General features: G+C 35.8%; 1 protein-coding gene across 2 annotated transcripts in view; it reads right to left on the minus strand.

The window, feature by feature from the left end:
* The window catches only part of agap1 (ArfGAP with GTPase domain, ankyrin repeat and PH domain 1), a 179,676-nt gene that overhangs the window by 146,231 nt on the left and 6,260 nt on the right, over window positions 1-27,185 (minus strand). The gene's annotated exons all lie outside the window — the stretch shown is intronic.

Raw genomic sequence — 27,185 nt, forward strand, 5'->3', positions numbered from 1 at the left:
TGCATTAGAAATATATTAAGATCAGACTGCAGCCAAAACAACAGTTCTAAAATACACTTTGAATTATGATGGCATTTTTTCCATCAACAAAGATTAAATGCAATTAAAATATTGAAAAAATATCATTAAGAACTACACCAAAATGGGTAACAAAATGTAAACAAAGTGTGTGTGTGTGTGTGTATATATACCTGGTATTTATCATGTTATTGGGACCAAATGTCCCCACAAGGATAGTAATACCAGTACATTTTGATCTTGTGGGGACATTTTTTAGGTCCCCATGAGGAAACAAGCTTATGAATCATAGAGAATGAAGTTTTTTGAAAATCTAAAAATGCAGAAAGTTTCCTGTAAGGTTTAGGTGTAGGGTTGGTGTAGGGCGATAGAAAATACAGTCCGTACAGTATAAAAACCATTACACCTATGGAATGTCCCCATAAAACATGGAAACACAACATGTGTTTGTATGCGTGTGTGTACTTGTTTATGCTACATTGTGGGGACCAAATGTTCCCACAAGGATAGTAAAACCTGAAATTTTTGACATTGTGGGGACCGGCCTGCATTCCCCACAAGGGAAAAAAATATTTAAAATAGTAAATGATGTTTATCTGAAAGTGTATCAATGCAAACAGGTTTTCTGTAAGGGGTAGGTTTAGGTTAGAAGGTAGAAAATATTGTTTGGTCAGTATAAAAGTAATAGAAGTCTATGGAAAGTCCCCACAATTCACAGAAACAAAAGTGTGTGAGTGTGTGTGTGTAAAAAAATGCTCCACTGATCTATAATAGAGAACATTATATAGAGATCACCCCCTAACTCCATATATATATATATATATATATATATATATAAAATTGAAATTATTGACTTTTCTTTTATGCCAAAAATCATTAGGTCATTAAGTAAAGATCACGTTCAATGAAGATATTTTGTAAATTTCCTACTGTAAATATATCAAAACTTAATTTTTCATATGTAATATGCATTGCTAAGAACTTCATTTGGACAACTTTAAAGGCGATTTTCTCAATATTTTGATTTTTTTGCACCCTCAGATTATATTGTGCCAAATATTGTCCGATCTTAACAAACCATACATCAATGGAAAGCTTATTTATTTAGTATATGTATAAATCAGAGATGTATAAATCTCAATTTCGAAAAATTGACCCTTATGACTGGTACACATATAGGGTTTTTTTACCCTTAACGTAACTTGGGTAACAGGCTTGAATGTTTGAAATTATGCTATTTAAAAAAGTTAATGCTTTGTTGCATTTGTTGTGTTGAAGTAAAAAAGCATTTTTGGTAATTAAAATCAGATCTATCAGAAAAACTTTTTTTTTTTTTTTTTTAATGAACTGAAACATATGCTTTCTGTTGTATGTTTTTTAGCATTTAAATTAAGATAGATTGTTATTAATTAAAAATATTTAAATGATTATTAATATGTTAATTTAAAGTCATCCTGCAGCCCCCTTGAAAATTTGCTGAGGGCTTTTATTGGGATCCTAGCTACTTTACATGCTATAATAATTGTATGTTAACACAATTGTTTACCAAATAGATCTCATCTCACACCAAAAACATGGCCTCTAATGCTGTAAAAACCCATACCATTTATCTCATATCAAAATCATCATTTTTCACAGGATTATTTATAAGAACAACAAGTGTTTCATAAGCAATTTACACTGTCATTAAACATTAAAGCTACAACATTTGGGACGAAAAACCTACCAGATACATGCACACACTGATATTTTCAGTGCACCAACAAATTTAGGCTAATTACTGCAAATTGGCTGTTTAGGCGCCGTTGGCCAGGGCCCCACGCTCCTCAGCAGGACCCCTGAAGCAGTGGTGTATCAACAAGGGAGATGTGGCGCCATCTTTGAGCAAGCACAAATAATGCGAGACGGGAGTCTGACCTAGAACTGCAGCCAAACTGAGACCCACAGATTGACTCAGTGTGCAGAATAATGCATGTAAACACACAAAAAAGCCTGTATCACATACAAAGGAGTCAGATTCCACTTCAAACCAACCACATGCACTTTGTGTTTTCTAAAGCAGTGGTGTGTACACAACAAGTCTACAAGTATGCAAACTTAAAAGATAAAGAGCAGAGAGTGTTGTTCAGATGGCGAGAGAAACAAATTGTGGGGGGGGGAGGATACAATCTCTGTACATAAAAAACAAGTATCCTTCTTATTTCTGGACACATGTATAGATTTTCATATTTGTTCATGAACCTATTCTGCTGCGAGCAATCAAAGCTCACTGCCGCCACAGAGTGGTGTGAATGTGCTACTACGCAGAAGAACAGAGGCTGCTTTTGTGCTGCATATTTTGAAGGCCACATATCTCATTTGTATTCATACTAACAGAGTGTCCTTACAAGTCTATAAATAAACCCATGAAGACACACACAGGAATGAGAGAATGTTGATTTCATATTATGAGACATTTTGGAGTGAAAACAAAGCAGCAGCAATAAAGATTTATTATCATCCTTCAGAAATCATTCTAATATGCTGATTTGGTTCTCAAGTAACATTTATCACAGTTGAAAACTATTGTTTTACTTAATATTTTTGTTGAAATAGATTAATGAAATTAATGATTGAAATAGAAAAATGCTTTTACTGTCACTTTTGATCAACATAATATGGGAGCTTGTTTTCGCCAGTAAATAAAAAATGGAAAAGGTACTTGTGTCTTTCATCTCACAATTCGAACTTTTTTTTCCTAGAATTGTGTGGCATATGTTGTGTGCAAATTATGTGTTCCTTGAAAGTTGTAGGGCATTGCTGTCTCGTATAAGCGTCTGGAACTCCCCCTTGACAAAGGGAATGACTGACCAGATGTTACCCTCACACGTGTGCAGCATTCTGTACTCCATCAGTTGTTGCAAATAAATATTTCTTATTATTATTTTATTGAAATGTTGTCTAATTGTGTCTTAATTACTATTAAACTTTTTCAAACTAAACTTGCTTTCACTACCATCTTAAAACATAGGTATTTCTAACACTGCCGAAAAATATTTTGTATTACATTAAAATAACGACAAATTTAATTAGCCTATTCAACTTATGTTTGTATGTGAAGTACAAATCAACCCCAACTTTGCTTTAAAATGCATCGCAAGATCTCCTAACCGAAGATCACATGATCACAAATGGAAATCACTTCTGTGAAGTGACCATTGCATGTTCCCTTCACTACTTCGGACTTCTGGATGGGTTCATAGTTAGAATTGCAAGATATACAGTGGTGGCCAAAATTGGATTATTACAATTAATGGCAAAATGAACGTTTGGAAATGTAAACTGATATTTCCTACTGACACACTACAGAAAAAGATAGAAATAACTGACTTGTGTTCTAATCATTTTGGCCACCAAACTCGATATTCTGAAAAATAAAGTCAGAACTGTGAGAAATAAACTGAAAATATCAAAATTGTGAACTGATTTTTTTCCCCGCCTCAGAATTGAATTATTAGATATAATGCACACCCGAGGTGGTGGTGCCGCCGTTACACCTTGGGTGTGCATTATTTTCTAATAATTCAATGCAGTGTCAATTATTCCGCTTATACTAGTTACCACACCTCAAGACATTGTTCAGATGTCGTATTTCAAGACATTCGTCAGGTTTTAGCCCTTGAAACGCTCTTGTGCGTAGGACTCATTTCTTATGCATCTCATTCCACGCCTCTGTTGTTAATTCCAAAACATCATTTTAGACCTAGTAACAGAGGCTTGAGCCATTGATAGCAGACTAATTCAGTTAATAATGATGAAGTTATTACAGAGAGATTAAGAATGTATGAATTGCCTGAGTCTGTGCGTCTCTGCACAGTGTTCAGCAGCAGCGTCTCTACTAATAGCGAAACTGTAAATTAATTTCGTTCTTTTTCAAGAACAGTGCCATATTACCTCACTAGTGAGAAATATTATGTAGCCATTAAGTTGCTAAACTATTTTACGAGAGTAGTGTTGCAAGTGTGTCTCCTTACTGTATGCATGTGCGTTTTTATGGGAGAGAGTGCGGGAGAAAGAAAGTATGCGCTGTATAAAATGTAATTTTGTGGCAAAAACATGAAAATAATTTGGCAAAAAATTGGGGGTTTTAGTTTTTTTGTTGTTGTAAGCTGTAAGGACCTTTGAAATACCTGAAATCATTTGACGGAGTGATACAAGTAATTTGAATTATGTATTATTTTCTAATAATTCAGTGGCCCATCATCAATTATTCCTTACATAATATAACGGCAGAATTCTTAATTACATTTTGAAGCATATGCAAGAAAAAAAACTTTATTTTATATACACCCTCAAAGTCATCACGATGACAGAAACAGCTTCACACAGCACAAATAGCGTGAGGTTACAAAAGGCTGTTTTTGTTCTTGTTGCTATTCTAAGTGATAGACGGAGTGATGGACAGACACAGGCATGCATGAAAACAAGCGCGCACAGGCTAGAAAAATTCAAAATGACACAGGCCAGGCAGTCAAAGAGTCGGCTGGAGAGCTCCAGGCTGTCTGAAGGTGATAGACACTGACATAAATGCTTCACACAAGAAAGGAAGGCTTATGCCACTGTGGCCCAGTCAGTGAGTATGAATGAGCATAAAGTTCGTTATGACCACTGCACCCCAGGTTGCTAAGGAAGCACTATTCCTTGTCACTTTACGTTGCGACATTATGTGAATGTAACAGAAACTGCTTGTATTCTTTCCATTTGTAAACTATCAATTAAATCATGTTAAATTAATTAAATTAAATAATCACTAGCCCTGGATTCAAAGGAGCTGTGAATGTCAAATTCATTACATGAAAACAGCAGCATTTTCGATTTTTGTCCCGCTTTAACTAACCTGGTTGCATGCACCATGGCTTGAATTTTTCCTGAATGTTTCTAAAGCATTTGAGCCAACAGGAAATGGAGTTCACTGCCATTTTTCAAGTATTTAAGATATTAACATATATGTTTATTACAATGTTAAATTCATCTTTTATGAATGTAAAAGATCAGTCTTTTAAACCATTTCAGAAAAAGACAAAAAATTTAAAGAAAAATAGGTTCCACTTTATATTAGGTGGCCTTAACTACTATGTACTTACATTTAAATTAATAATTTGGTACAATGCACTTATTGTGTACGTACATGTTTTTACATTGTACTTATATTGTTAATAATACCTTCTGTAATTAATTACTGTAATTACATTTATAATTACACTGTTGACCCATCCCTTACACCTAAACCCACCCTTAAACTTACCCATACCACTTAACCTGTCCCTAATCGTATCCCACCTTAATAGCAGCAAAAGTGTGTTTAAATACAATATGAACACAATAAGTACATTGTACTTATTTTATGCAAGTACATAGTAGTTAAGGCCACCTAATATAAAGTGTGACTGAAAAATATACACAAAAATAATCTTCAAAAGTTTGAAAACTGAAGAAAAAGATACATAAATAAAATCACTGTAATAGGCTCGCAATAATGCACAGAAATAACCATTAGGTTTCAGTATGAAACCAGCATTTACTTATTTTCATTTTTTTTTAAATGTGCATGTTTGTCTATGTAACCTTTCTAAAAATGTATTAACTTCTGACAATGAAAATGACTTTACTTTTTGGCTCACAAACACCTACACACCAGAATAGAGGCAGGTGGTTGGAAGGTAACGCCCACTATTTACAAACCAATCAATTTCCAATGGCTAAACTCAAGCCCTGACCCAACATTCTCTCACTGAACATGCTGATATATGCTACAACACTGAAATAAAATGGGTTGTGAACGAAAAGGTTAACTTTAGGCTGGTTAGCATGACCCCGTTGACCCTCTACCAAATGTCACAACTACATCTTCCTCCATTTGGTTATTCAAAATCAACCACGTATTCTGACGTAATTTAAGCAACACATATACTGCCGTTATACAAGCACATATACTACTGTTGTTTCCTTTTAAGGGCTCTTACAGAGTGAAACTGGCTTTTTTGCACTAGTAGTGACTGTCCTGAGCTGTGATATCAAACACAGGAAATAGTGAAAGGCTTGAGACTGTGAGTTCCTGTGGTGTGATGAGCGAGTCAGCGTTGTCATAACATCATTTCCCTGCAGCTCCATAATGATTAATCATATGGTGATTGGCTTAAAAACTTCCCATAAGCAAAGACGGCAGATTTCAAAACCACTCTTAAGCAGGCAGTATAGATTTACTTTGCTGTGAACAGCACAGTAACTTTATAGTTATGCTAATCGATGTGCTATGGACCGCTTTACGTGTTTATGCAAATTGTATATTTATTTCTAATTGTAATATGCTTTTAAACCGTTGACATAACAGTTGGAAATTCTATTTATTAAACGGATAGTTCCGGTCCTTGAGCCACGTTCGAAGCTGTAAATTACCCTACAAACCTACACCTTTGTTTACTTTGTGTGTTGCTTAGCAACCACTTTGTTCCAACCATAGGTTCCAACCACAACTGTTTCTGAGGAACTACATTGTTTGGTGGAAGAATACTGTTTTTATTAATATCATTACACTTTTTTTGCTCCGTTTTATTTTGTGAAACCTTACTAAGTATATGGAATAACCGTTTTATAAGCCGTGGTTTACAGTGAATTTATAACAGCTAAGGGGCGTTGTTAGGCACGAAGTGTTATAAATTCACTGTAAACCATGGCTGCTTGGGGCTTATTGCTTTAATAAAACATTAGAATGTGTGTATTTGCAATATAACAATATTACCATAAAATGGCAAGTAAAATATTCAATCAATGCACAGGACAAGCATAACCTAATTAATATTAATGAGCTAAGCAAGTTCCATAATATCACAACCACCCAATCAGTGGGATTGTCGCTTCAAACCTGGATGTGTGGTGATAAATAAACATTCTAAAAACAACAATGGAGCTAAATATAGTAAGCAAGGAGACAGTGGTTCTTAACCACGGGCCAGGGGCCACTGTAGAGCCTCAGCAAACTTCCAAGAGGGTCGCAGTATTTAAGTTAAATACAAATTTGATATATATTGATACTACCAGTTTCTATTAAGAAAGACATTCTAAAAGCAAACAACTTGTCAAAATTACAGCAGAAATACTGAAAATTTCTTAATTGAGGGTGCTTTGTATATTGTATTGGATATCATGGGATTCTCAGGTTAAAAAAAAAAAAAAAAAAAAAGCCAAGCAGTGAAGTAAAGCCTACAGTGAAAGATGTTCAATCACTATTTGTGAATTCAATAGAAACATGTTTTTGGGCAAGAAGAGAGGGTTTCATTTAGTGCAGAGAAACAGCACAGGGTTCTGTGAGCCCGAAAGGAGAATAATCACGGGTCTGTGCATGCAGCTAACCTAGGTCTCCTGGGAGGAAGAACAGCCAGATGCGATTTGCAGCATAATTCAATTGAATACTGTATTTTAGGTCACAAAGGGCGACTAAACTCATTCCTCCACATGGATCTCCAAAGCACTCAAGGCGGCCCTCTAATGTCTCGCCCCTCCTGTGCACGTCCTTCTCAATTTCTCTCAACAGCTTTGGCTCTATTCCTTTCTAAGTGAAACCATGATGTGTATCTAGAAAACAATGTGCTATTTCACCGTTTTCCACAGAAAATGAAAAAAAAAATGAAGTGTGTGTCAGCACCAAACCACGTCTGAACCTCGCCACCTGTAAGTCTATTAAGTTTCTTATACACTGTAAAACCGAACAGTTAATTTCACTCAAATAATAATGAAAGTTCATTGGACTTAATTTACATAAGTTCTGTAAACTCAAAATGTCGTTGTAGTAAGGTGAACTTAAAATGATTGTGTTTTCTAGTTCCCAGCATGCTTTGCATCAGACAACAAGGAAAATAAATGTAGGAAATAAATGTTATTTTGTACGTTTTTGCACAAGATCAACAAAGAGAGACATAAGTTAGTACTTAAATATTGTGTTATGTTAGGATTTACATAGGTTTCTGTTATGTTGGTTTTGTAGTGTTACCGTTGTGGTGAAGAGTGTCCTGAGGATGGACAGCAAAACTTAAAGACTATAATATACGGCATGTTATTTGACTATTTACATGCAAGTGTTGAGAGTCATTTAGATAACAACATTAGCATGTGCCAGTAGCACTTACCTATAAAGATCTGAATGAATGTGTTGTTTATTGAAGCAAGTTGTATATAATTATCATTGTGATGAATGGGGTGGGATCATGGAAACGAGGCTTGGCTTGGCTCTCATTGCTCTCAGCCCCATCCCACTCGTCATAAAAACTTTATGCTATACTAACTTTAAAAAATTGAGTTCGTTTACTCAAATGTTTTGAGGCAATAAATTTCCTCAAATGTTTCGAGTATTCTTAACTTTTACAGGTTTTGCAGTGTAACAAAGATCAGTTTCCTAACAAAAAAAACAGGATAAAATCACTTCCTCGTTCTTTTGCGTCCACTCGTGTTCAGACAAGAATGATGTAAGCAGGATTCAGTTATTCACAGGGGTCAAACGGAAATGCTGAGCTGGTCAGCAAATCGAGTTAAGGAACATGATGAATGTGACGCAGCTTTAATGCGTCTGTGAGAGAGACAGGGAGCTGAACTGAGATTTTCCTTGGAGGAGAAGGAGGAGGAGGAGGAGATGCCAACCTCCGCGTCTGTATTGCTTAAAAAAAGAACAGGCAACAGGGCTGAAATTGGATCAAATCATATAATGGCCTTGACGTCACTGAAACACTTTTGTTTCAAACCGAACCGCCTCTGGTCTCCCTGCTAGCTCATAAGGCCCTTTCATATCAAACGCAAGGCAAACAAATTACAGACACATAGTCTATTCACACCAAGAGCAAAGTGAATATCTATTGAAGTTGAAGTAACATTCACATTGTATAATGCACACCTCAGCAGCTCTGCCTATCAGAAGCAAGTTCCAACACTTTAACAAATAAATATTGTAAAATTTATATTGTATATTCTTTTATATTGTAAAAATTAATCATCAAGGTCAAAAGCAAAGAAAAAATATTATTTTTATTATTATTGAATTTATTATTTCAATGACTATCTGTGTTTCTTAAAACACAAAAGGAGGCTGAACTCTCTTCTGGCAGCAATGTAGTAGGGTCAATGTCACTGTAGGGTGCCTTTTGGCATCCTGTAAATAAATAACTCATATCCCCAAGATAACAGCACAAAAATGACTATGAAAGGGTTTGTTATATTAGGCTAAGTTTTAATATTCATCATAAAAGCATTACTTGGCTCTTTAGATACATTTTCTACATATTTATTTTTTTGTGTGTGTAAGAGGATGTGTGTTATTTTGCTATGTCCCATGCACTGCTCATTAAATTTGAATGATAGTAGAATAGTGTCAAATCATAAAATGTAAAAATTGTTAAATAAGAGATTCCTCAATTTGAGTGTACTGATCACTTGATGATAAAAGCTATATTTTTATTTAATAAAAAAAGAAGAGTTTGTCCATGTCCCTTGAATGGTTGTCCACCCTGTCGTGTTGGGGAATCCGCCCCTTTAGTGACATCAGGACAACAGATTTTTTTGTCTCTTCAGTGGTGGGAATTTCAAAGGCTGAGGTGAATAAGTTGGTGACTTTTCAAATGACAAATTTTCTTTGTATGAGTTTGCTTACTTGCTTTGCCAAAGTTTAACATGTCCACCCTGTCGGCATAAAATATGCCAGACGTGATTAGAATACAGTATTTTCAAAATATGCAAGTTTATAAAATAATAATGATTAAATATACAAAATTCTCTTCAACAGCCAGACTAAATATTTAGCTAGTCACAGTTTGTTGTAAGCTAATATGCTAATTGAAGCTCAAAATGTCCACCCTGTCGTTGTTCCAAAATATCCACCCTGCCAGCCACTTAGATTCAATTGGACAATAGCATTGTAGTTAATATTGCTAAAAACTAAAATGAATGGGGGGGGTATATCAATGTGATTGAGGATGTAATTATATTATTTATTATTATTATTATTATTATTATTATAATAATATTATATAATTTTTTTCTAAGTTGAATAAATGTTTGTCATGATTTGTGCGTTTCATGCTTTGTGTGTCCACCCCATTATGGGCTGGTCCACCCTGTCATCTTGATATTTTACAATAATATTTTAAATAATAATTCAATCATATCTATATAATCCAGTGTGTTCAATAGGTAGGTGTGGGGGCAATAACATGCAAACAAAAAACTGCATCCAAATATTAGTTTTTTCCAAATAAGAAAAAAATACATGTGCGAATTGAATAAGTTTCTTTAAAAACACATGGTTTACATAAAATTTTTTATGTACTTATAATTTGAAAGCAAACAAATAACCCTGTTTAGGAAAGGGACATCATACATTTCAGAAAAATTAATTTGCATCTTAATATTGCAATGAAAATGTATTTAACAGTAATATATATGTCCATGACAGGGTGGACATATCTTATGGTTTATGCTTTGAATAATGGCCCATAATTATCTAAAAAAATGTGTGGTCAGCTCAGCTAATATGTTTCTATAGTGCTTGAGTGTCTACTATTCATGACATAAAGCGAATGGGAAATTTTTGAGTATTGTGAGGGTTGAAAGGCACTCTATGGTGCCAACTACAATAACCACATTTTCTTGAACAGTTTAGAATACCTATACTCCCTGTTTAAGGCTGATGATCACTTTTATGTGTTAAACACACTAACTACACACTACTTTATTAAAAATTAAGAAATGCAAAACAATATATACAAAAATAATGCTAATATACCATGATGTTAATACACCAAATTACTAAAATACACTGCAAATCTACTTCTAAACTATGCTAGCAACCATTTTTGTGTTGTAAAATAACAGCCACATGACAGATCAAAGTTCATCACAAGTAGTTTTTCAACAAAGTGAGGTAAATACTGGTAATAAATGAGGTAATAAAAGGTACACAGTTTCATAAACACAAATACTATCATGGTAATGCATGACACTAAAAAAATGCAATGAACATTAACATAACATAATATGAAAAATAAAACACTATAATTCACAAAGCTGATAAGAAAAAATAAGAATCAGCATTTCAATGAAAAACTACCAAATGTGAGCTGTCAAAGACAATTATTTGAATGTCAATTTACAGTTTTCACTAGCTTTGTTTCTATCCAAAGATTCGAATTAAACTTATGCGCAAAACTGGAATATTACATAAAACATTTGCGAATAAAGCACAGTTTCCATCCAACGAGTCAAAGAGAACAAATTCGTCATTTCCTGGTAACCTGGCACTAAATATCATTAAGAAAACTAGGAGAAGCTACTGAATATAGTAATTTTCATATATGAAAAATTACTTGCGCCTAGAGTGAGCAGACGAAACACAATAAATGCAGTCATTGCTTTCGGAGGTGGATGCTGCTGTTTGGGAACGCAGTCATGTAAGAGAATAATTATACAGAAACACTTTGACGACAGACTTTGCTCAGGCATAACCATAACAACAAAGACGCTGTGAACGAGATCGGTCCGCTGCTAGTCAAATTATCCCATCTCAGAGCGCAAAGTCACATGACTTTTTCTATGCACATGGAGGAATTTATTCGGTAAATGTGTTTCCATCGTAGTTTATGCACATTTTTTCTTATCAGATAAAAAGTTTATCCTACTCAAATGTGCACATAAGATTTTTATGTGCATTTTTAGAATTTATGTGCATCTTGGTGATTCCAACCAGAGTTTTTTTTTTTGTTTTTTTTTTTGTTTTATGCGATATTCCAAAATGCACATAAAAATAAGTGGATGGAAACATAAATAAGATGACTTTTGTGTTTCACTTCCAAAAACTGTTCTATATATTTAATAGTGTTTTATTGTAAAACTATATGAAATGTTCCATTAGATCTACGACAGTATTATTAAGGGAAATAACTACTATGTTTTCACCGCAGTGTTTTACCATTAAAATTGATTTTTTTTTTTTTTTTTTTTTTTAAGTATGCAAGGTACCAATGCAGACTAGACAGAGAAGCCATTTTAAAAGCAGTAAAAATTCTTTGGACAGAAATCTAATAATCCAATAAATAATTTGCAGATAATTAAAATCACAAAAAAATTGAAAGTTGCAGCTACTAGCACAGCCATGATGCGACAGGCATCAGTGCCAAAGTGATGGCTGCCTCTGCGCGTGTATAATTTATAGTCACAGTTTGTCCCCCTTGATCACTGTTCCTGTCTTTGAGTTGAGCGCAGTGCTGCAGTGTGACAGACAGACGGCGGACAGAGAGACTGACGGGCGAGTGGGAGACGCTGTCAACGTACCATCACATCACAGATGAAACTGCAGCAAGCAAGAGATGTAACCTCAGCACAGAACGATGACACAGACGCGCTCGCTCTCAAACACACTGCCTCGAGAGGGGAGATGACATCATCCTGTGTCACCAGACAGCTCGCACGCCCCCTCCCTCAAAAGTGAGTCACTGTTGTTCCTGAGAAAACTCTCGCACAGTCAGCAAAGCGATGGCAGCCAGTAAAGTGAAGGGGTTGAGGAGAGAAAGGGAGTTTTGGACCTCCAAACTGCACAGTGCAGGGAATTTTACAGAACCGGTTTTGGCTGTCAGAAATAGAAAACAGGGCCTGAAACCCTGAAATGCAGTTCTGAAAGTAGGGGGCCGATCTCGCCCTCAAATGCCACATATGGGGGGGTATCATCTTTTAAAGGCCCTGTTTACACAGGTCTGCTGTTTTATTAAAGGGGTCATCGGATGCAAAATTCACTTTTAAAGTTGTTTGAACATAAATTTGTGTTGGAAGTGTGAGAACACATCCATCCTATAATTCTAAAAATCTACCCAGTGCTTTTTTTTTTTAAATTCCCATTTTAAAAATCCCTTTTCTCAAATCAGGCTGTTCTGAGATTCCTGTCAGAATGAAGTAATTCTGTACAGGCCACTCCCACAATAGTTGATTGACAAGGCTGTCTTTACCTTAGACCCGCCCTGAGTGAGCTGAGTGAACTGAGTGAGCTGTAAACAGTCAGACCCCCATTGTGTCGACTCCAGTGCAGGGGAAGACAAGATGTCTCCGATTAAGCGATTGAGGTGTTTTGTTGTTGGATGTAATAATGAACATAGCAGTCATTTACTCCCGACATCTGAGCCGCTGAAGACGCAGGATTAACATTACTTTCGCTTTGAAGTGAATGCGCCGATTCCCAATCAGCCTAAATGCGTCAATGTTCGCGCGAATCATTTGTGATCCAGCCTCACCTACAGAAGAAGAATAAGGAGGGTTTTTTTATGAATCTTTGCAAATCGCCTTTCCTAATAATGTGCTAGTTAGCCAGTTTCACAGCTAAAGTAAACAGTACTGCTCATCACCCCACGGAACAGAGGGGCGGGGTCAGCAGAGCTCATTAGCATTTAAAGCAACATGGACTAAAAAAAAAAACAGAGCTAATTTTGACAGGGTAAAAACTGGTAGTTTTTTACACTACCACTGAACAATTTTAACCAAAGTATGTTATTGACTTAAGACCCTAAAGAATCATATCAACTTGTGCAAAATGGGCATCTGATTACCCCTTTAAGTCTCTTCTGTCCACTTTCTGTTATAATCAGTTGTTATGATTTTTTTTTTTTTTTTCACCTTCAAACCAAACTTACGATTTCAGATGGTGAAACTTAAATCCCATCTGGCTAACGTGCTTTAACAACACATCCAGTAATGTTTAAGAATTAGGTCAGTAGGCAAAAATAAGTGGACTTTTGCAACTGTGCGAACGCATTTGACTACATGAGTGTCTACACTACTAAAGCAATCCGGTCTAATGCATTTTACAACAACCTTTGGAAGTGGTCAAAATGGACAAGCTCAAAACATTGCAGACGCTGTTTAAACCTGTATGTAGCCTTGTCCATTTATAATCAGACTGACAAAAACGCATCTTAATACTGGATGTAAACAGGGCAAATTCATTTATTTGGAACTGTGACTAGATGGAGAATATGGATCTACATCCTCAGTTTTAGCCTATAAATATCATTAGCAAATAACAGCAGTAGGTCTGATCATGATAAAATGACACAATGGGTTATTATTCTAACGAACAGAAGACAAAAATTCAGAGAAGAACAGACAGAAAAGTAACTATTTCTCTATTCAACCTGCCAAGTGTTAAATCAATATATTTAATTTGCTCAATGCTCTGAGCTCTGAGACTGAAGCACTTATAAATGTGAGGAAGATATTCCAAATTATGTTTTTAATGTTTTGATCTTCCTTATTTTTCAAACAGACCAATATCTATGGAAAGTTAAAATGTTGATTTCATGACATAAGAATGGTCTATAGCTATTTGAGTAGTTTTAACGACATCCAAAATGTCATAATTAACCTAAATGATTGTGTGTAGCCTATGTGACACAGACCTGCTTTATTCAGTTCTTCCCTGTAATTTTACTCAAATGAAAAACCTTCAACATTCCTTAAAATGTCTTCTTTTGAGTTTGAGTTTTTGCATACTTTTGTAAAGTATGTACAGTGGGGCAAAAAGGTATTTAGTCAGCCACCAATTGTGCAAGTTCTCCCACTTAAAAAGATGAGAAAGGCCTGTAATTTTCATCATAGGTATACCTCAACTATGAGAGACAAAATGAGAAAAAAAAATCCAGAAAATCACATTGTATGATTTTTAAAGAATTGATTTGCAAATTATGGTGGAAAATAAGTATTTGGTCAATAACAAAATTTCATCTCAATACTTTGTTATATACCCTTTGTTGGCAATGACAGAGGTCAAACATTTTCTGTTTGGGATCATTGTCATGCTGAAAGACCCAGCCACGTTTCATCTTCAATGCCCTTGCTGATGGAAGGAGGTTTTCACTCAAAATCTCACGATACATGACCCTATTCATTCTTTCGTTTACACGGATCAGTCGTCCTGGTCCCTTTGCAGAAAAACAGCCCCAAAGCATGATGTTTCCACCCCCATGCTTCACAGTAGGTATGGTGTTCTTTGGATGCAACTCAGCATTCTTTCTCCTCCAAACACGACAAGTTGAGTTTTTACCAAAAAGTTATATTTTGGTTTAATCTGACCATATGACATTCTCCCAATCCTCTTCAGGATCATCCAAATGCTCTCTAGCAAACTTCAGACGGGCCCGGACATGTACTGGCTTAAGCAGGGGGACACGTCTGGCACTGCAGGATTTGAGGCCTGTGTTACTTTGGTCCCAGCTCTCTGCAGGTCATTCACTAGGTCCCCCCGTGTGGTTCTGGGATTTTTGCTCACAGTTCTTGTGATCATTTTGACCCCACGGGGTGAGATCTTGCATGGAGCCCCAGATCGAGGGAGAAAAATTTGTGAGATATAATTGTCCATGAAGGCTGATAGTCAGAAACTTCTTATTTCAGGTGTGCAGAATTATTAGGCAGGTTTTCCTTTACAGATAAAATGAGCCAAGAAAGAGATTGAACTCAAGAATAAAAGTTAAAAAAATTATTAAATGCCCATGAGAAGGATGCAATACTAATGCAATAATAGAATTAGCAAAGTTAAGGCATGACCACTGGGCAGCGAAATGCTCATTGTGTCAGCAAGGTTCAAATGCTCATTGGGTCAAAAGAAAAGACACGTTAACTGCAAAAGAATTAAGGTGAAGAATTAGTTGAGAAACCATCAGGAACCATTTAGTCTCCAGCACCATCATTTTCCAGAACTGCAACCTTCCTGGAGTCTCCAGAATTACAAGGTGTCAGGTTCTCAGAGACTTTGCTTGGGTAAAAAATTATTTAAAATGGCCCTCACTTAATAAGAATAACATGCTGAAGTGTTGTGAAATACATGAAGACTGATTTTGTATAAGCTTTATGGACAGATAAGTTGTGAGTGACTCTTGAAGGACCAGCATCACATCCTCTTGTACCACTGTTTGAAGAATTTATCTTCCAGAATCTGGCAGTAAGTTTTGGGAGCTCATTTTAGTTCATCTCCTATCCTGAAAAGTATGTCTTGCAGGATTGATTAAAAATGAGCTCCTAAAACTCCAAAACAGTTCCGGAAAATGATGGTGCTGGAGACTAAATGGTTCCTGATGGTTTCTCACCTAATTCTTGATATTAATTCCTAATTCTTTTGCAGTTAACGTGTCTTTTCTTCACCTGTTTTTTCTGACCATACTGACCCAATGAGCATTTCGCTGCCCAGTGGTCATGCCTTAACTTTGCTAATTCTATTATTGCATTAGTATTGCATCCTTCTCATGGGCACTTAATAATTTTTTTAACTTTTATTCTTGAGTTCAATCTCTTTTTTGGCTCATTTTATCTGTAAAGGAAAACCTGCCTAATAATTCTGCACACCTGAAACAAGAAGTTTCTGACTATCAGCCTTCATGGACAATTATATCTCACTTATAAATTATTAAATACAAAATCAATAGTAGTTATTAAGATTGATGTGGTTTGGAATTGGTAAAATGTTCTTGGAAAAAAAATATGACCAGAATATCAACTTTCAACAATTCTGCACACAGTGTATATTAATTAAAACATTCAAAGAAACAGCACTTGGTACCAAATATTCCAATGGCAAAAACCACTGAATGTTTTTGACCTGTACCACAGACAATAAATGGCATTTATGAATATGATTATCATCATCAGTACCACATTTTTAAACATTTATGATATTTTTTTAAACGTAATGTAATCATGATACATGAATTTGAATCATGGTACATGAACTTTTGTGTATTTTGTTTTCTCATTTAATTACAGCTCTCTTTTTCCTTTCATATTTAAAAAAATAAAATCTTAAATGTAGCAAAAATGTATCTTATAGTGTAATTAGCCATTTCCCTGCAAGCATTCTTTGATGACCTTTAGGTTGTTGTTCTGCTCAAAATTAATTTGAAATATTCCTTCTCCTGGAGGACCTACAACAATACACATTTTGGATGTCCTCCTGATTTTACTGATTTTAAACAATTCCTGACATATGTCAGTATGGATTAATGAACAGTTTTGCATCAAAATGTTTTCGAAATATTACCAATCATTGTTCAAAACTCAGTTCTGAACCCTCCACTCAATTTTACTCAAATTAAATGATCAAACACCATGAGTACACTGCAAGTATACGCAATACAACATAACTAGACTGTTCAAATGGAGCATACAGTGTAGACAGCTTTGTAATAAGAGAGTGGCCTAGTTTTGCCACACCTTGTTTGTTGCTTTGTGTAAGACACACCATCTGCATGTCTAATTAATATTTCCATCTCATTCCATTAGTCGTTACATGTAGACTAACAAACATTTTGCAAACTGAGCTGTTTATTATTGATTACTAAACACATCATCAATATACTCATGGCAAAGGCACCTCATTTGCTATGGGACGTTCACAATACTGCACGTTCACACTGAACACATCAAGCATCCAATGAGCAGTTGAAGTACAAATACCCATAATACTGTGCAAAAATGCAGACCCTGGAGGGAGAGGCTCTACTCCCTAAGCACCACTTTCGAACATTAACACTAATACCACTGAGAGCTTTGAGAACAGCTACTACTCACAATGAGATTTTACTGATAACAGGCAATGCTAATGTCTTCCTGAGAAACTCTACAAGCACAGAGGGAGACAGTTGTTTCAGCAACGTTCACTCAAAAGCACAATGCAAGGTCGGGAATTAACCTAATTAAAACATGGTAGTCTTTTAACACTACAGACTCCACCACCCACAAATACAAAACAATACTATCAAGTACTGAACATATATGATTTAACTATAAATAATACCACACCATAAGTTTGGTACTTTTTAAAAGAGAGTTTTAGTCTATGTCTGTTAATGTAGACCTACAAGCTGACTAAATTAACTTTTCACATAAATTAGCATTCATGCAAATATAAAATGTATATTTTGTTTCTATTTTGACCTAATAATCCTTTCTAGAAAGAGAAAGCTCTTTCTCAAGTTCATTTTGAAAACTTCTTCACTGCTTACATGCAGGTTAAAGCGGTCAAGAATGGTTTTGCCAGGCTGTCAAGTAAAGCTAACGGTCATTCAAAAAGGGAAAACAAAAATTGATATGTCCAGCCCCAGCTGTTCTAATTGGAAATACATCACTACAGGAAGAACAAACTGCAAACAATGTAGTGAACAAAAAATATATTCTTCTGGAGAAAGTAAAATAGGCTGATATATTTAATAGTAAAAGTATCATGGCATTTTATTACAATACATATAAAACTCTATATAATAATAGAATTTTTATATTGTCCTTTTTTCTTTTATATTCTCTGTATCTCTACTTTTGCCTAGTTCATTCATCTCCACAACAAACAAATCCGTTCTTTGTGTTTTTGGATATTGAGAAACAGCCGTAGTATAAAATAATGGTATTAACAAACTAATCAAACAGAGATCTTGCTTTTGGAAACAACACACAATCTCAAAATATCTATAAAACTGATTTAATAAAGTCAGTCTCTCATTAACATGTATATAATCTGAACATCAAGAACTGAAACCACTGTTTATTAGTATCAAAGAAGAGTATCGATGAAAATGCAAATGTAAACATGCAGTACAATTTTTTTTATTTATAGTATTTGAATTACGTCACACACGTATATGCAAAATTAGACCAAGCATTATAAAATGAATTTGCAAGTGCGTTTGAATTTTGACCGCAATGTGCTTCCCATTGACTTCAGTGAGACTCATTGCACACTCGTCTCACGCTCATTGCATGCGTCATGCACAGTGGGCACATGAGTCTCAAACTTAAAACACAAGCTCTTTCTGGCAATATACCACCATCATTCGGTGTTTACATGAAATATAAACAAACCTGGATCATTTCACTTGCAAACTGCTTTTCTCCACATCAAAGTTCTGGGTTATCTGATCTGATTGAAGTGTTTTTCTTTTTATGGGGTCTTTAAGAAAAGTATACTGTATACACAAGCTACATTGCACACCTTCAACCAGAGGCCTTTCTTATCATAATAACGTGCTGTCACAGTGTCTTTAGATGAGAAGATGACTATCATTACATGGCACGTCCTTCGCTTCATTAATGCACATTAAACAGCCTCAACGAAAACCTAGATATGCAATTGAAATATCCAGCTTCCCCCTCAGGCCTCCCACGCATAAGAAACAATTGCGGCAGATTTTTGGCAAGCAAGTTATGTATTGTTAAAATGTCTGCGGGAAGTTGTGATACTGTGATAATGTCACACCGCTGGATTTCTTTTCAACACAAGACCGCCGTTGCTGCACCAAATCACAATGTGACCCTTTTATATGGAAACTCCTCAAGCACACTTGACTATAGCTGGAACAAGTGAAGTAAAAGGAGAGGAGCGTTTGGTGCAATTCCCAGTCAGCAGGGATGACCCAGAACCACCGCCACCCGCAGGCAGTTGTATCCACAGGGGTTAATTAGCCCAGCTCGCTGTCGACCTAACCAGCGGTAGCACCATGGCAACTCCAGCACACCTGAGCACTGTGTGTGCGCGCGTGCGTGCGCGTGCATGTGTGTGTGTGTGTTTTGCACACTCATCCCTCTCAGTGCCAGCTTGTCTGCGCTAAACGGCTTAAATAGAATTTCTATATTCCGATGCCAGGGGAGCAAGTCTAAAGCTGACAAAACATCAGTGGTGAATTTCCAGAAATGGCCTACATCTCTAACTACAGATGAGATGGATTAGTGCAGGCTTTGCCTCACATTACATTATTTACATTTCTTTTTACCTTAGCAGCTTCAATTACCAAACCCAACAACTTCTCACACTGATGGAAAACGCAAGCCTCTGCCAGCGGTTCCCTCACCCTTGTAATTCAGATGCCAGCAACATGCTGAGACAAGAGCATGACCTCTGTAGGTCACTAGTATTTTTGGACAGACCTCTACCACTGAAAAGCCGCTAAAAATATTCTTTGAAAAAGCCAAAAGTTGTCTGTAAAGGGAAAGATTAGTTGTAGCACTGTAGTGAAACTTAATTTTTATTGTGTAAAGCTTAATTAAACAATAGGAGTCTGGGAGGACCTGGGCAGGTGCGCACATGCAAAAACGTATAGAATACTATATGAAAATATAAACCAGTGTGTCAGTGCGCCGACATATAGCGCAACTGTGCTTGCGGTGATTCGATTCCCATCTCGAAGTCCTTTGCCAATCCAGCTCCACTCTCTCAACTTAATGCTTTCCTTGTCTGCTCTCTACTGTCCTATCTAATAAAGGCATAAAAGCACAAAAATATAACTTTAAAAAAATTATAAAAAAATAAAAACTGTTAACCTTAAATGTGTGTAAATAAGTGTGATCCTGGACCACAAAACCAGTCATAAGGGTCAATTTTTTTTTATTTAATTTAAAGTTGTCCAAATGAAGTTCTGAGCAATGCATATTTCTAATCAAAAATTACGTTTTGACATATGTACGGTAGGAAATATCTTCATGGAACATGATGTTTACTTAATATTCTAATGATTTTTGGCATAAAAGAAAAATCGATAATTTTGACCCAAACAATGTATTGTTGGCTATTACTACAAATATACCCGTGCTACTTAGAGTATGACTGGTTTTGTGGTCCAGGGTCACAAATAAATAATGCTTGTTGGTTCCAGGTGACAACCAATATGAATGAACTGCCTGTATGAGGCAGCTGGGAAAAAAAACCTCTTAAACTTTTAAACTCTCAAGAACAACTGTGTCACTCTATGTGCAAGTGAGTACTGTCATTCATGACATTGCTGCAGGGTTCACACAAGGTTTATAAGACTTCAAGGAATATCTCACTCTGTCACCCTCATGCTTTGCAAAACTGTTCTTTTGAATACAAAAAATACTTGAAGAATGTTTGTTGCTCTTTTGTTCCTACAATAAAGAACAAAAATTAGGTCCATATGTTTCAAGCCCCATAAAGGTATAGCTTAAAATTAACCATACAACTTACTCTGTTTTCCGCACAACACTGAAAAGCGAAAATTGAACGTGAGGCTATAAAAAAAAACATTAGATTTAGAGCCATAAATAAATAAATGAAAAGTGCTTTTGTTCATTAATATACTTTGAATAATTACACTGTATCACATGACTTTAGTCAAAATATGTATGCATAATTAACCATGATATATATTTTTTATTAGAAGAACGAGGCAGGGGTTTGGTACAAAACAATCTTTTGACTGCCAAACGCTTAAACAAGGCAAAATAGTTCTTAAGTTTGATTTTTGCTTTTGTAACCTGATAAGTTTATGGGTTTGTGTGTCAAATCCTTTGTGCACAACCCCCATTGGAGTAATGGCAGAGAATGATAAATGGCTTAGGTTCCATTCACACAGAACGCATCTTTGCGTCTAAAAATGCACGTCCGTCAAGAGCGTGTTTACATAGAAAAACAATGGAAAAGTAGCATATTGAAATGCAAAAAGACATTCTGTGTGAATGGCCCCTTAGACTATTATTTTAGTGAGTCAATTTAATTAGGAGGTGAACTACTCGATTGAATCAGTGTCATTTTTACCTTACAAAAACAGTATTGTATTGTGCTGATACCAGGATGATAAAGAGATTCCAGTTGGAAACACTTATGAAACTTTAAGAAAAGAACAGTTCCTTTGAAAGACAATCTGAACATTCTAGCATTACAGGCTGTGGGAAGGTTCAAATAAAGTCAGACATATTCATCTACACAAACCACGCACAAATTTGGGTCGGCGCTCGCAGGCTGTGTTAGCACACATTCTCGAGGTGTAGCAGAAGACATTAATTACTCCACTCACACTGAAAGCGGGGTCTAGAAGTGGCAGATGGTGACCTAATACAAGAGGATGGTCCTGAAGGAAAGTGCCATTGATTTTCTTCTTCCTTTCTAAACAGGGGCCAGATGGGAACAGTGCCTCTTATTGACGCAACACTTCCACTTTCAATGCCAATTCAGCCAGTGAGCTTCACCCATTGTAAGGAGGCAACCCCAAGATGTACGGACAGAGGCTCAACTAATCCGTTTCTGTTTTCCTTACAAAGGTGGGGGTTGGGCGGTTGCAGATGGCCTGATTGCAGACACAAACATTTAATTTCAAAAAACCAGGTAATATTGTGCTTTGACTGTTTTGCTGAAATTAGAGCAGGCATTGTAAGTGAGCGACTACACTACACAAACACTGCTGCACCAACAAATGATGTTCAAGAACACTGATAGTCAGATCAATCTTGTACAAACCAGGCCCTTATGAGGAATGAATGAAAAAACTATTTTGTTTTAATATTGTATCAGTGAGTATGGGACACAACATCAGCTATCCCCATTATGGGAATTCCTACAGAAGAAACAAAGGATCATTTTTCTACAATGTCTTTAAGCCAGAATGTTATTTTTAAATGTACAACAGATGCAGAAGCATAATTATTTTAAGGCCAAGTGGCATTTAAAAGAATAAGGGGGAATTCCAGTGAAAAATCAACAAACTGGAAAAAAAGACAGACTCAAACAAATTTAATTTCCCAGTTCACCTCAAAGGTGGGGTTTATGCTTTTATAACACTACAGTGTGTGGAAAATCGCAACTGTATTTAAAAACATTTTAAAAAATGAAGAGCTACAAGTGCAGTGCTAACATTTTTAAAAGGTCAAAGAAGCAAAGTTTTTAAGTTTTTAAAGTAAAGTTTTTTTTAAATAATGAATGATATTTATTCATAAATACTTATGAATTTATGACATTTTATTTAAAAACACACACACACAAAAACACGGTAATTTTTGCTTCATGGTTACACCACATGACATTTTTACTGTCAATAAATTGTAACTCTTCTTGAACAAGGTTTAAAAGTTAGGAAAAAGAAAGACATTCATTTAAATACTTTTGAAAAACAATATTTTATTGTAATGTGACAGACTAAGTGACTGACAGCAAAGCCACCGGGACAGGTTGCAGCTGGAGGACATCCACCCGACCCACAACAGAGCGATCAATGCCGGGGAAGTGACATCACACCCCTGGAGACATTAATGGGGGGAAGCAGCACAGTGAGCAGCAGGAAGGCCATGGCTCAGGAGGCTATTTTTGCCTCCCTGAGATCTGAATCAGAGCACTACTATTGTTTTGGTTGGTGTCTGTCCCCTGACCAGTAAGATGAGCAATATCAAGAGAATGAGAGCCAGAAGGTGCTGTTACTTCTGCTGTTCTCAAACTCTGACTGTCTTTAAATACAGAAACACAGCGTCCTGCCTTTTCAACCTTTGTGCTGCTCTATATGCAGGGCAGAGAACCTATTAAACTCAGCCAAATCCAAATTTTATGCTTTCTTCCAGATATGCGAACAGCCTCCCAATAAAGCTGATAAAAAAAAAAGATCTCAAATACTTATAGGTTTCATTATAAAATTACATGAGTGGTCTACTTGCGTACTATTTAAACCCACCTGTGTTCCAAATTTTGTGTTTTATCATAAATATTTCACATTTGATTAAATAAACACAATTTTGATGAATATTTGATTAATCACTCATTACACACATTAAATAATTAAAGAACTGCTGACCAGACTGGACAAATATGGATAACAGCTTTAGTATTTTACTTTCAATCTGAATGTTTCCATAACCTATTCTATGTTTAACCGTAGGAAAGTGTGTTACTTTCGTTTGCCCGGCTAGATACAGTTCATGAATTAAGAGGATCAGTTCCAAGCACAGAACATTCAGTTAATGCTTTTTATATGAGGTTCAATGTGATTTTAGCTTAGTGGGTTTATTAGAAACAATAGGAATGGCCCACTTGACCAAAAATTATATTTATGGATTAGAATTACAGATAGAAAATTAGCCTAAATCATCTTTTGTCTGAAGAAGCTTACAAGATGTTTTCACCAGATTTCAAAAAAAGTGTGTCTTTGAAGGGCTTCTCAAAAGTTATTTTGCATCAAACTGCCAGGCAGAAGCAACAAATCTTTTTTTAATGATCAAAAGCATTGAATGAAAATTCACCTGAAGAACATTTTAATTCACTGACAGGGTCTAAAAAGCTGTCAGTGCTGCAAGTGAAGAATTATTTGATGAACGGAGTGTTTGAAGAATACAGCATTTATTGAAAACAAACAGAAGAATGGTTTGTAAAATTATTTCTTTAAACTGTACTTCTTGATAAATATAACGCATTCTTTATTAACTAAAAAAAACAGCTATTTAAAAACAAAGTTCTATAGTGATTCCAAATGGTAGTACATAATGTAGATGGCCTTATTAGAGTCACGGGGGGATCCTGGCTGCAGTGGTGTCTGATTGCAGCTGTCCCAACATCCCTGATGACACACTCGCCCACAAAACACTGCACCACATTGACACCGCAACATCTAAATCACTGACTTTTAAACGAGGTCATGTCAAAACAACATGTGAATGACATATGGAAAAGAAACACACATTTACAACCATTCAAGTTCAATAAAAAAGGAAAAGGACAAGGGGACTAAGCAATTGTATAAGCATATGAGGTCATCAAACAGGTAGATCACATGGTGTGGTATTACAAAGAGAACACCGCCTTAGCTGTCTGGGTGAGCTGCTCTTCTGACAAGAGATACAAGCCCAACCCATCAGCAGAGTGAGCAAGCATGCAGAGGACAAAATGACAACAAAGCCCTGTGTCTCTAGAGGCATTACATCACCAGCGTCCCCATATTAGATTCATTGCGACGGTCTGGTATTTCCTCTTTGATGATCTTCAGAGACCGTAGTGACAAGGTTCAACAGAGCCTCCACTTTTCTAACCAATCAAAGGCAGATCACAAACATCAGTGCAATTCAGCAAACATTCATTGCACTTCTGATACACAGGACCAAATCAGCAAACAATTCTTAAGATGATGTCTAAGAAAATTGTGGATATTAACCTGCTAAGAAACCTTCCTTAAATTACCAAGTTTAATTTTAATGAAAAACAACAAATTGTATTTTTTTAATACTGTTAGACATTGTTTGTAATACAGTATAACCTTCAAGTAAAAAACAGTTTTGGTTTATGAAAAAAAAATGTTTTACATTAAGTAAAAATATTAAATAATATATATATATATATATATATATATATATATATATATATATATATATATATATATATTTTATTTTTATTTTTATTTTTTCTCCAAATATCATCAATTAATAAATATGATTGTGTTTTTGGGGAGTTGCACCACATGACATTTTAAACAATTTCATTTTAAAAAAAGTGTCAAATTATCTGATATTTTAAAAGATTTACACAGCCATATCTCAGGTCTCATATCTATTACATCACTTCCTGTTTTATATCTTTTCTGCATGTTGGTTGCACCACATTATTTTGCTATGGGAGATAAAAACGTCTTCAAATATTATATAGTGAAGTGGTTTTGTTAAAATAAGATAATGAAAGATTACACTAAACTATTTTCCTTTTATGAATATAATTTTTTTTAATAAGGCTTGAATTCAGCTCCTCTATGATGTACATGTTTTTAACTAAAATTCAAGTCATTGTATTTTAAGAATTGCATTTTTATGCATTTCTGACTAAATTAATACAGCCACACACACACACACACACTCACACACACACATAATTGTGTCAGTGACATGTTTTTGAAGAAAAAACAAATTGAAGAACGAATTGGTGTGACGTCATTGTAAACCAAATAAGGCTCAAATGAATTTAGTTTGGAGTTCTCCAAAGTGCTCCGTGGCTCCACCTTCTTTGACATGGTAATCTTTTTCAGTTCATTTCTACTGTACAATCCGTGGAGGTTAGACAAAAGCAAAAACAAACACACTGGAAAGCCAATTTATAGTGGAAACTGAAGTTGCAATTCTAATTGAAAGTTGAAATTGAAAAACTGGATGTTCGCTAATAGTATAATCGCTCCTCGGGTGTTTTGAACTTCTTTTTACACCTCAAGTGAAGAACAAACAAGAACACACACTCACACACACACATAATTGTGTCAGTGACATGGCACTCTTTGTGATTATGAGGTGCATGGAGTAGTGCAATCCATAACGAACACACAATTAACATACTTTTTCTTTTGTCTGCAGCAAGGTGGAACTCAAATTTGTAGATCAGCATAACCACATCCTACATTAAAAACAAGAGGAACCAAATGACTTCCATCTAGATGGCCTGCTGAATGATTTTCCCACCAAACTGGACGAACAGGTGGATCCTCCCCCATCTCATAAGAATACATCCGTTTTAAACAATCCAACACAAGTGACTCTTTTAATCAGAAACGCTGTTAACACCTGACACTTCCTTCAGTGTCAAATGTCCTCTAAGAACTAGGTTAGTCTATATGAGGAGGATGGGCTAAAAGAGTTTTCCATTACTGCTCAAACTGCCACAGAGTGAGGGGGGAATGTTTTTCACTTCCAGTTTCATATAGACAGAACAACATGAGTGTTGCCTTAATGTCACAGCAGAAAAGATTGTTGCCCATTTCGGAGTAATGCAGCAAATGACAGTGGAGTTACTCGTTACATGTAACAACACTTGAAGATCTTGTCATCTTGATCTTTCTGATTATCTGGTATCTGGTATCTGGTCTATTATCTGAGAAGAATACAGTAACAAATGCAAGGCTCAAACAGGAATGAGAACTATTCTGAATCACCCAACACATTTTTCAGAGGCCACGGGTGCACAGGTCTGCTGAAAGGATGACAATGTGGAGAGATAAAAGCAGTACGAGAGGGATGAGGGTGTTGTTTTCGCTTTAGACTGGAAAGAACAAATCGCTATTCAGCTGAGAACTTTTGCTCGCTCACCACCCACACTGAGAAAGAGAATGATAAACTGAGGGAGTGAGAGGGAAAGAGATGGAGAGAGAGAGGCGATCTCGACTGGAGACTCTTTACAGCTTTGCCTGTGGCAGTGTTTCATCTTTTTCCTTTGAAAAGGACTTAGAAGAGCTCAACTTCCTCTATAGCCTTCTACCACTGCCAAAGAAAAAAAGGCCCTTGGGAATGACCCATCATGCTACTGATGTTTTGTCCCACTCACTGTTAGAGAATCAAAACCCCAAAAGATGTACATCTCAGTTCTGAAAGCAAATAAACACCTTGAA

Source organism: Onychostoma macrolepis, chromosome 06, assembly GCF_012432095.1.
Source record: "Onychostoma macrolepis isolate SWU-2019 chromosome 06, ASM1243209v1, whole genome shotgun sequence".
Classification (NCBI taxonomy): Eukaryota; Metazoa; Chordata; class Actinopteri; order Cypriniformes; family Cyprinidae; genus Onychostoma; species Onychostoma macrolepis.